The 11,883-nt window shown below is 35.0% G+C and overlaps 1 non-coding gene across 1 annotated transcript; it reads right to left on the reverse strand.

The window, feature by feature from the left end:
- Window positions 1-10,687: 10,687 nt before the first annotated feature.
- TRNAE-UUC lies at window positions 10,688-10,759 on the reverse strand. The gene has a single exon. It is a non-coding gene; the product is annotated as a tRNA-Glu (tRNA).
- Between the last annotated feature and the right edge of the window lie 1,124 nt (window positions 10,760-11,883).

Here is an 11,883-nt window from a genome sequence, read left to right on the forward strand (position 1 = left end):
CATTCCGTCCTTTGTTAATTCTTGAAGCAACATTGAAATTTTGTTTCTCAATTGTCTCCTTCCCCTCTTTATGCAATGTTTTGATCCCATTTGCCTTACTTGTGGCTGCTTTACTCACAAAAATATTAGAATGAATAGAAAGCAAATCAAGACGCGTTAGTGGATTAAATCCGTAAGCAACTTCAAAAAGAGAACAATGAGTGGCAAACATTCGTCCCAAGACTTAATATTCTTACAAATAATAGCCCTAAGCAATGCTCCTAATGTTCTATTAACCACCTCAGTTTACTCATTAATCTGAAGATGACATGTAGTTGAAAACAATAATTTTTTACCCAATTTATGACTTAATATTCTTATAAATAATAGCCCTAAGCAATGCTCCTAATATTTTATTAACCACCTCCGGTTGCTCATGAATCTGAGGATGACATGCAGTTGAAAACAATAATTTGGTACCGAATTTATCCACCATAGTTTCCAAAAGTGACTTAAAAACTTAACATCCCTATCTTTTTTTGTATGCAGCAAACATTGGTAACATTGACTACAAAACTTATAAACATCGTAATTCATGGCAAAGGTCATATGGATCGTGATGAGCATTTTCTCCCATATCTTAGTTTCGCAAACTAAAGTTTTCCAATAACTCCCAAACTTCATTACCTTATATAAACCTCTTGGGATAAGAATTCATATAACACTTCATAAAATAAGATCTACTGATGAATTTCATAGCATTTGAAGGTCATCTAGGTCATGAATCGAAGGTAAATTACCTTAGGGGCATTATGGTCATTTTACACCGTTTCTTGGTTTACCTACTTATCCTTATCCAATGACCACCAAATTTCCTTCCACGTACTCCTTATTGTGTCTAGTTTCTGAAACCATAAGATTTTCTATGAGAATTGGTCTGAAATGGGGTTAAAATTGAGAAAACCCAGGAAAATGTCAAATTTTGAGTTGACTTGGACAGTTAAGTTGAACTGGCCATATCATCGTTTTCTTCCTCTGAACAGGAAGAAGATGCGCATTTTTCGCGTCGCCGCTATCTGAAACTCGGCCTGTACAACCACATTTACAACGTTTCTCTCGATTTCTTCGTGAAACTTAAAGATGGGTATTACAAGGAAGGGCTAGGGATTGATTTGATACCTTCTCGTGGATCGTAGCCTAAGATATTCGCTTCGAAAGTTCATCCAAAATCTGGTTTATCGCTGGAGATAAAACAAAGGATTTCTTATTGGGTAGCCGATTCTAAGGGTTTCAAGGCCCTATTTCTTCATTGAACCTCTTCCATATCCTTTCTTCAGGCTAAAGGAATTGGTTTGGAGGAACGACTTTGAGTGTAATTCTTATTCTATAAAAAATTTAATGATTTGGGAAGTTTATAAAAATTAGAAAAAGTACCATTTTCTCAATGTTTTTTCAATTTTACTTGTTCTTTGCTTCTAGATACAACCTAGTAGGGATTATCCACTGTTTCTTATTGGAGACCTTGAGTGTTGCAAATTCTCCTCTCCTTTAAAAACTTTCGGTCATCGAAAGTGCTTATTCTAAAATAGGTCAGTGTACAAGGTTCTTATTTACCTTCTGTTTCCCAAGTGGCTTCTTCTACTCTATGATTCTTCCATAGGACCATAACAAGAGAGATTTCCTTGTTTCTCAATCATTTGACTTTCTTGTCTATTATTTGAATCGGGTCTTCTTTATATGTTAGGTCATCTCTCGAGAAGAGAGTTTCATGAGCCAGTACGTGCGAACGATCTAGGGTATACTTGCGTAGTATGGATACATGAAAGATATTATGTACTACAGACAAGTTTGGGCATTGCCCGATTCTATAGGCCACAGATCCAATCCTTTCTAATATCTCAAAGGGACGGATAAACCTAGGGCTTAGCTTCCCCTTTTTACCCGTACCTCTCGCATGCTAAGCAAGCAATCTACCATCTAAGCTACATTCCCACAATAATTATATCAGAAAACCCTAAATGTCCCGTCATCAATTCTAGTGAAAATGAAAAAATATCTCCATTTTGATATAATATTGTTGAGGGCATTTTGAGAATTTAAGTTGTTTATGGATTAGAGACATATCATCAACTACGTTGATGCTGAATTGCCTTCTCTGAGGCTCATCTTTTAAGAAATGAACATAGGGGCACATTCCAAGAATTGAACTCGCGACCTCTCGCACCATAAGCGAGAATCATACCACTAGACGAAATGCCCTTTCTAAAAAAAATGCAACATTTTTAACTCCTACTCAACATACCACAAGTTTGAAATCTATTTTCTTGAGTGGTTGTTGGACTATAAAACAAAAAGTTGATCGTCTAGTATTTTACTTGTAAGTAAGGCATGTAATATTGAATTGTTCGAATATGCAAGTGTTATCAAATAAACTACAACCCAACAAATGAATCAAACTAATCAGTTTGGTTGGCTTGGATTTATTCGGCTCAGTTCATCAATTTGTTTGATTTAATTCTTCTATTTTGCGTCGTATGACAAGAAAATGAAGTTGTCTTGAATGTACCATAGTTTGATTTATGACAAACTCATATGAAATATAATTGCATTAATAGTACTAAGAGTTGGAGTCTATAAACATTTCATGAACTTAAGTGCAACTCATGCTTCATTAAAGACGAGATAAACTTTAGTTAAGTAACTGGAATTTTAAATTACTTTGTGTGGAGCTTCAATTACTCTATGTTAGCTACTATCTTTAGGATTTACTAATTGGACACGAGTTCTTGGATTTAGGGGATTGTTTTATGTAATTTTCAACTACAACTTATGTTTTCAAATTTTTAGGTCATAATTTAGGTAGTGGTTGTATATTATTGATGAACACTAGAGTTTCTATCCGGTTCACCACAACTACTCTAGTTTTTGTTTGAAGGCTATAATTGTCATCTATGTTGTATGGCAATAAAATTTGTTTAGATGAAATTTTAGTTAAAGTTGCATATTTTACTTCTTGCAAAAAAAAAAATTTACTTAGCATAATATGAATTTAGTTAAAATAATCAACAGACCCAAGTTTATCTTTGTTGTTGTCTAATTGTGATTTTGCAAAAAACTTAACTAATATGAAATATCAAAGTAAATCAAGAATATATCCCACACGTCATTCAAGATGACAATAAAATGGAGTTAAATTGAATGCAGTTTTAGTTTCATGTTTAGTAGGTTCAAGATGAAGCATAATTGTATTAATGATATTAAAGAGAAATTCCTGTTTTATTAGAAGAGACCAACTTTATTTGAGGTACTAGGAGTTTAAACTACTTCCATTGTAATTTCAATCACTCCACAATGATTACAAACTTAGGGTTGGCTAATTGGACATCAATTATCAATTTTAGGTTATAATTTAGGTAGTAGCCATTATAATATTAATGAGCATAAGAGTTACCATTCTTCTATGGACCATATGTGTTATAGTTAAATGAATATATATATATTATGTATGTCGAGGTTTGGGTAAGGCACAAAGTAGTAAGGAACACCATTGTCAACTCTAGAGCCACCCACAACTCATGAGGGAGACCGATGCAAAATATTTTAACATCCTTTGGCATCAAGATACAGGAAAGATGAACGCCGTCAAATTGGAAGCTTTACCTGTCTTAAGAGTCACAATGAGAACTCTAATCAAGCTGGAGCCTTGGACTAGGCAAATTGTTTAGTGATAGTTGAAATGGATGACTTCGACGTCGTATCAGAAATGAACGTCCTGCTGAAACACAAAGTCACTGACATGCCCATAGCAAAATGTCTAGTAATGGAGTCTAACCCGACGTTCATTCAAAAAAATATCCATCAACCAATAGGGTTAAAAATGATGTCGATACTACAGTTGTGAAAGAATCATAGTCATGATGAATCTACGGTTGCTGCTATTGTTGTAATTGAAAAGGGGAGCTCGAGTGAGCCAACCTCAATAGAAACCTTGTTGCCACTACATGAACACCACGACGCAAAACAAAGTTAGATAATGAATTTATCCCCACCAGGAGAGACAAAAACAAGGTCAGATACTGAAGAAGGGAGACAGAAACAAACCACTGAAGCAACACATGTTCACAAAGAAATATCATCTAGACGGATGAAAAGAAGGGTCAGTCGGAAGCGTCAACCACAATAATTTCAAGAAAAATAAAGAGTTCATATAAGTTAAGTTTAGATAAACTTCGAGTTCAAAGCAACAAGAACCAAAGACTGGTATGAAAATACTATGGACTAGTTAAAGTTATCCATAAGATTACGAAGACATCATATAGAATCCAATTGCTCTTATGGATGCGGACTAACCTTGCTGTCCACGTTAGTAACTTGAAACGTTATTATTTTGACCAAGAAGATATCAAGCAGAAGCAGGTGGTATGACGTCATACAAATAAGAAAAAGTTTCAAGCGAAGAAAGTAGGAAAGACACGAACAGAGAAGACATGAAGACTCAGCAAACCGAGAAGTGATTTTCAACAACACCTAGTAGGTTGGAAGAGACTCCTCATTATGAGGTCAGCTGGAAGCGCATCGAGAGACCTAAAGTCAGCCTCATACAATAAATTGTGTGGGGGCAGATGTCACAATCATGATTGCCCAAGGCATGTTGCCTGTGGTTGCATGTTGCATGTCTCAGCCATTCTTGTAATCGATTTGTTGTCCAAGGCAGTTATTTGGGCAATGTTATTGTTTACCGATTATTTGGGCGACACGCCTTGAGCAATCATGACCGTCACAATTGGTTAAGACATTTGTTGTCCATACGTTATTGTTGTCCAAGAGACTCCTCATTATGAGGTCATGATTGGCTAAGACATTTAAAGAAGTTTTACCTAGGGCAACTTCTATCACAATCCTCTTCTCTCTCTCTGAAACTTCTTGAAATGTTATTGTTCACTTTTTATTTGGGCGCATCTTCCTTAAAAGGATTGTGATGACAGATAACCTACGTAAAACTTCTATTGGGAGATCAGTGCAATAGAGAATCTGTGTCCCTCTTCTGAAACCTTCAGCAGACATCATTACAAAGAGTTCCTAAATAAAATATCATAGAACAATTTGTGTAATGCCTTTGAAGTTAGATTCGAGGCTCTATCTTATCTCCCAAGAATATGGTTCATTCTCTATTCACATAGAACTTCTGCAATAGAAAGTGGTACCCTTGTCTTCTTTTACAAAACTTTCTCAAGTCCTCATGGAATTATTTGAAAGTGGTTCCCTCATCTTCTTTGATAAGACTACCTCGGCCTTCGAAGAATGTTGATTCTTAGAGAAGGGAGTAGGAGTAAGAGTAGATGACTGTTGTCAAGAAATGAGAGGAATCCTCATAGTTTCAAAGATTTGAAGAGAATCATACATACACAAATTTCCTTTGTTTGTTTATTCTTGTTGTTTGCTCTCTTCAAATAACATGTTATAAAGACACTTGTAAATTATAATTAAATATAGCTTCCTTTTTTTTTTTCTTTCCAAATATCCATCTGAATTACTTCTTGGATCAAGGTTTATAAAACCTATTTCAAATCTTATTATATTACATGCTTCAATTTGATATAATTGTTGGGGGCATTTTGAAAATCAAACTTGAGACCTCACGCACCCGAAGCGAGAATTATACCTCTAGGCCAAATGCCTTGGAGTGGATCTATCATTTTTAGTTGCTGGTCCATATCTTTTTTGCGCCTCAATATTTGAAATTTATCCACATGTTTTTGTTTCAATTCTAAAAATAGAAATGATATCCATAGAAATACATAATTTTACAACCCAAATAAGAAAAACTCAGTGATCAAGTTTTAGATAAAAGTAGCAAACATGTTGATAGATATAAAAATAAATTCAAGTTCTTTCTCTGGCCTAATTATCAATGGGAAGATTTAGCTGATATGAATTGTTATTGGTTTGATACCAATAATAACAGTCATTTTAGTATGCTAAGGATCCATATGTGTCCTTGAAAATTAGTTAATGCTATAATTTTCTTATATTGGCCATAATATCTCTCAACCAAATGCATTAGTTGAAAATGTATTTAATATTTTTCTTTTGTCCTTTTTTTTTTCAAAAGGTCTTATGTCTCCATTCCATTTGAAAATTGATATTTTGTTTGGTAATTTTAAACTCATTATTATTTTTTTTTTTGTTCATTACACCTAATTTGTAAGAAAAAAATCATACCACTAGACCAAATACCTTTATAGTGGATCTATTATTTTTAGTTGCCCGTGTGTATATGTTTTCGGCACATCAATATATGAAATTTATCCACATATTTTTGTGCGCCACAGGAGCCCATGCATTGATAACTATTTTTTTTTAATTTCAAAATTATGTGTTTTATCCTTTTATAAAAATAAAAATAAAATAAAAATAAAATAAAATAAACATTTGAATTTTAAGCAAAGATTCACACCAAACTAAGTTTTTGAAAAATATTTTTATTTATTTATTTTTTCTTTATTTTAATTTTCCAAACATAGATTGATCTGGAGTGGCTAATTTTCAAAACTACTTCTTTGCTACAATTGAACCATATTTATATTGTAAAATGGGATTAACTTACTTTAAGTTTATGTAGTTTCTTTTTATTACTATGTTTACTTCTATCTCATGTTACTCCATTTGTATTTACTTCGTTTTATACAAAAGTTCACCGTAATTAATAAATCTATGTGCTTAATACATTCCCTACAAAAATAAACTTGTTTGTATCCGGATAAATTACAATGAATACGGAGAAAAGAAATCCCAAAAAATAAGTAGAAGGTTGAGAATTTCACTCAACCACACAATGTGAAAGAGTGACTGCATGGCTCATGCAATTCTACCACAAGAATGGCATGAAACTTGCATAGATGATGCTCCGATTTTGAAGGGGAACTTCTCAACTTTAGAGATCAATTTCATTCATCACAAATCTAATTTTTACATAATAATTTGGGGGTATTTATAGTCTCCCACAAAATAAGTTAGTGGCCGGGATTTAATCTCGATCCCCTTAAATCTCAAAAAAAAAAGAAGTCAATTTGACAATTCTACCGTTACAAACTTTATGAAATTAAAAATAAATAAAGTTTTCTAATAACTCATGTAATGATGCTTGCAACTTCATTTGCTCCTTCAACGGTGTAAATATTCACTTCTGAAGCTCCAAATGGTCATTTTTCAATCTTATAAGCTTGTAACACATGAAATAATAGTTGAACCGAGCCTATCCAATTTTGTAGATGAAGAATGAATGCTTGTTGAATCTTCTTAGCCTTGGATCGTGTAATAGGACAAGTTGGAACATTTGGAACACCGTGATCCTTATCATCTTCCCCCTCTTCAGAAGGATTCGTCCTCGAATCAGAAAATCATCACCTACATCAAAAGGACTCAAGTCAACAATATTGAAAGTAGAATGTGTTGAAAATTCTCCTGGAAGATCATTTTATATGCTCCTAATATTTTATTAACCACCTCAGTTTTCTCATGAATCTAAGGATGACATGAAGTTGAAAACAATAATTTGGTACCCAATTGATCCAAGTGACTTAAAAATTTAACATCCCTATCTTTTTGTGTGCAGCAAACATTGGTAACATTGACTACAAAACTTATAAACATCGTAATTCATGGCAAAGGTCATATGGATCGTGATGAGCATTTTCTCTCGTATCTTGGTTTCGCTAACTAAAGTTTTCCAATAACTCACAAACTTCATTACCTTATATAAACCTCTTGAGATAAGGATTCATATAACACTTCATAAAATAAGATCTACGGATGAATTTCATAGCATTTGAAGGTCATCTAGGTCATGAACCGAAGGTAAATTACCTTAGGGGCATTATGGTCATTTTACACCGTTTCTTGGTTTACCTACTTATCCTTATCCAATGACCACCAAATTTCATATCTAACCTCAACATACTATAATATGCTTAGTATTAAAATTTGATAGGCAGCGGAGCTCATATAGTAGATTATTTTAATGTTACTTAAATCTTGAGCTATTTAATCGGTTCAAGGTCTTAACTCACGGTTCTTTGAGTTTCTCTTTCATATATCCTTAATTCATACTAGAAGATTCAACAAGCATTCATACGTCATCTACAAAATTGGATAGGTTAGGTTCAACCATCATTTCATGTGTTACAAGCTAATTCGTTTGAGTCAAGATGATTTGGAGATTCAAAAGTAAATATTTGGACGGTTGAAGTAGTGGATGAAGTTGCAAGCATCATTTCATGAGTGGTTAGAAAACTTTATTTATTATTTTAATTTCATAAAGTTTGTAATGCTCAAATTGACTTTGTCTTTAGTGGAGATTTAAAGGAATCGAGATTAAATCACGGCCACTAACTTCTTTTGTTGGGAGGCTATAAATACCCACAAATTATTATGTAAAAGCATATTTGTGATCAATGAAATTGATCTCTCAAGTTGAGACGATCCCCCTTATAGAAATCTGAGCCTATCTTTGTCATTTCTAAGTTTCATGCAATTCTTGTGGTAGATTGCATCTAAGTCATTCAATTAAGTCTTGATCAAGTTCGATTGTGAAGTGACTCAATTTAGAAAAAGATTCCAAATCTTGTTTCTCAATCTTGGATCTCATCATCTAATTCTAGCTTTTATCTCTTGGTTGATCCAAATTTTGTATAAGAAGGTGTTAATTTCTTTAATACAAGGGTACTTGCTTCTACAAAAACTTTGCTCGTTGGGCTGAAGATTACGGTTGGTCTATCATCCTTCAACGGGATCTTCTATCCTCATGACTTGCTCTGATGCGGTCGTTCCTAACGCTGATGACACGTCAAGTTGTCGAGATTGGTAATGTAAGTTTGTAACCCCTGCATTGAGGTTCTTGGAATGATTCTATAACTTATCATTTTCATGTTGGGAGTTGGATCATGGGTCTTGGGCGAAGGAATCCTTTATTTACCGCCCTTCGAGTTGAAGGAAGTGTCATAAGGCTAATTTTTTTTATTTTATTGATTTTATTTGATTTTATTTCAATTTTGTCAAACTCACTCACGTACTCATCTCAATCATTTCAGCCTTGTTGCTCTTCAATAAGAGAGACCTTGGAAATAACTTGTAACTATTCAACTGGATTATCACATTAACAATTTGAATCAAATAAAGTGACATTAACCATTTGAATCATCTCAACCCCACTTGTTGAACTTGACCAAATNACCTAAAGTATTTTGTCTAATCGCTGAAGAGTTTCACTATGATGTTTTGGGTAATGTCTAACTCTTCAACACGTCCTTTCATGTGTGTGATAGAGTTCTCAGAGTTACCGCGATGTTTCGAGTTGTTCGATCGTGTGGCTCTTTCTTCAAAAGGGATAACATCAAACGTCAGGTCTTTGATTGGCAACCCATCTAGAGGAGCGTCGATTGCATCGATTCCATCAACAGTCATCCCATGAGTTTATGGTGCATGACCCATTTTTTATACCATTCACCTTCGAGCACCACCATAGTTTTGCATCGTTCATGAGATGCATTGCGACCAACGTAACTCTTAGTATCGTTCCTACAATTACTGGAATTTACTCAACCTGCACTCTATCTTTTCTACTGTTTTCCCAAGTAGGCAAAAGCAAAAATGTGCAAATTTTATGTGATTTGATAAACGGGTCGTTTAAGTATAAAAGAGAAACTTACTCATATCTTACAGTGTTTGTGTTATGTCTGTTAGTAGAGTGTTCGAAGATATTTAAAGAGAGCAGAGGANTCGATCGTGTGGCTCTTTCTTCAAAAGGGATAACATCAAACGTCAGGTCTTTGATTGGCAACCCATCTAGAGGAGCGTCGATTGCATCGATTCCATCAACAGTCATCCCATGAGTTTATGGTGCATGACCCATTTTTTATACCATTCACCTTCGAGCACCACCATAGTTTTGCATCGTTCATGAGATGCATTGCGACCAACGTAACTCTTAGNGTATTCATAAGCCCAAGCTTCACAACTGAAAAGGAAGGACTTGAAGCAATTGACTTTGATCTAACTTTTCTTGTTAATCAGAGAGGATCTTTGCACACGTCAAAACTTGAAGTAACTTGCAAGTTCAACACTGAGGCTTCCAACGCCATAAAGCAATTTGGTGTTCTTGTTCGAGACACATTTTTCTCAAAGACAAGAGCTCACTGCTGTGTTCATCATTCACAATTCTGGAACCAACAACCATCAGTTCTCTGTCCAGAAGATTTCAGAAAAGGTTTAAGACTTGAGGTTTCTTTGTGGGCCTTGAATTATGAACGGAAAAAATAAGACAGTGATTTTGTGGTAATAATTAAAGCCTATGGGCAAGTTCCAGTAACCTTCTAGTATCGTTCTACGTCAAAAATAAAGCTTTTTAATTTCTTAGCATCCCGGTTTTCCTTTAAGGGGTTGTGTTCTTGGATTTGAAGTTTTCTAAGCCCACATGAACTTGGCTTGAGGTGTGGTTCTCTACAGCCCAACTTGTCAAACAAACTCGGGTGCTCATCTCAACCGTGATTTCGTTCAATAAGAGAGTTCTCGAAAACGACTGGATTATCGCACTAACCATTTGAAATTGAACAAAATATCTATAACATAACTCTAAAAAGGTACAAAGTTCATAAAAGTCTCTTTAATCTAAGATAGAAACTGTAAAATAAAATGAAATAAGAAAATAATATTCCATTGCCGAGAATCGAACCCGAGTCTCCTGGGTGAAAGCCAGATATCCTAACCGCTGGACGACAATGGATTTTTTGTGTTGATGTCCTGAAGTCTTTTGTCAGATCGCTGAAGAATTTTAGCATGATCTTTTGCTTAATATCTAACTCTTCGACACGTCCTTCCCTATGTGTGTTAGAGTTCTCAGGGCTACCGCGACGTTTCAAGCTGTTCGATTGTGTGGCTCTTTCTTTAAAAGAATCAATATCAAATGTTAGGTCTTTGATTGGCAACCCATCCAGGGGAGCGTCGATTGCATCGATTCCATCAACGATCTTCCCATGAGTTTATGGTGCATGACCCATTTTTTATACCATTCACCTTCGAGCACTACCCTAGTTTTGCATCGTCCATGAGATGCATTGCGGCTAACGTAACTCTCAGGTCGTATGAGAAAGTTCCTGTAGCCCTCAACTCTCAGGTTGTATGATAGAGTTCTTAGAGCTATCGTGACATTTTGAGTTGTTCGATCGTGTGGCTTTTTCTTCAAAAGAGTCAATATCAAACGTCAGGTCTTTAATTGGCAACCCATCAAGGGGAGCGTCGATTGCATCGATTCCATCAACAGTCTTCCCATGAGTTTAGGGTGCATGACCCATGTTTTATATCATCCACCTTCGAGCGCCACCGTCCATGAGATGCATTGTGGCCAACGTAACTCTTAGGTCCTATGAGCAAGTTCCTGTAACCTTCAAGTATTGTTCTACTTCAAAAATAAAGTTTTTTAATTCCTTAGCATCCCGGTTCCCATTTAAGGGTTTGTGTTTTTGGATTTTTAGTTTGTTAAGCCCATCATGAGCTTGGCTTGGGGTGTGGTTCTCTACGACCCTCACTCTGGTGCTCATCTCAGTCATCTCAGCCATGATGCCGTTCAACAAAAGAGGCCTTGAAAATGACCGGATTATCACATTAACCATTTGAATGACCTCAACCTCACTTGTTGAAATTGAACCAAATATCTATGACATAAAACTATTAAAGGTTCAAAGTTCATAAAAGTCTTTTTAATGTAGGATATTATTGAACTTGACCATTATAGTGCCTCTCAACCCAAGTTCATAAAAGTCTTTTGAATTTAAGATACTATTGAACTCATCCATTATAGTGGTTCTCAAACCTAATAGATACTATTGAACTCATCCATTACCGTGCTTC

Source organism: Cucurbita moschata, unplaced genomic scaffold (assembly GCF_002738365.1).
Source record: "Cucurbita moschata cultivar Rifu unplaced genomic scaffold, Cmos_1.0 Cmo_Scf00149, whole genome shotgun sequence".
NCBI classification, from domain to species: domain Eukaryota; kingdom Viridiplantae; phylum Streptophyta; class Magnoliopsida; order Cucurbitales; family Cucurbitaceae; genus Cucurbita; species Cucurbita moschata.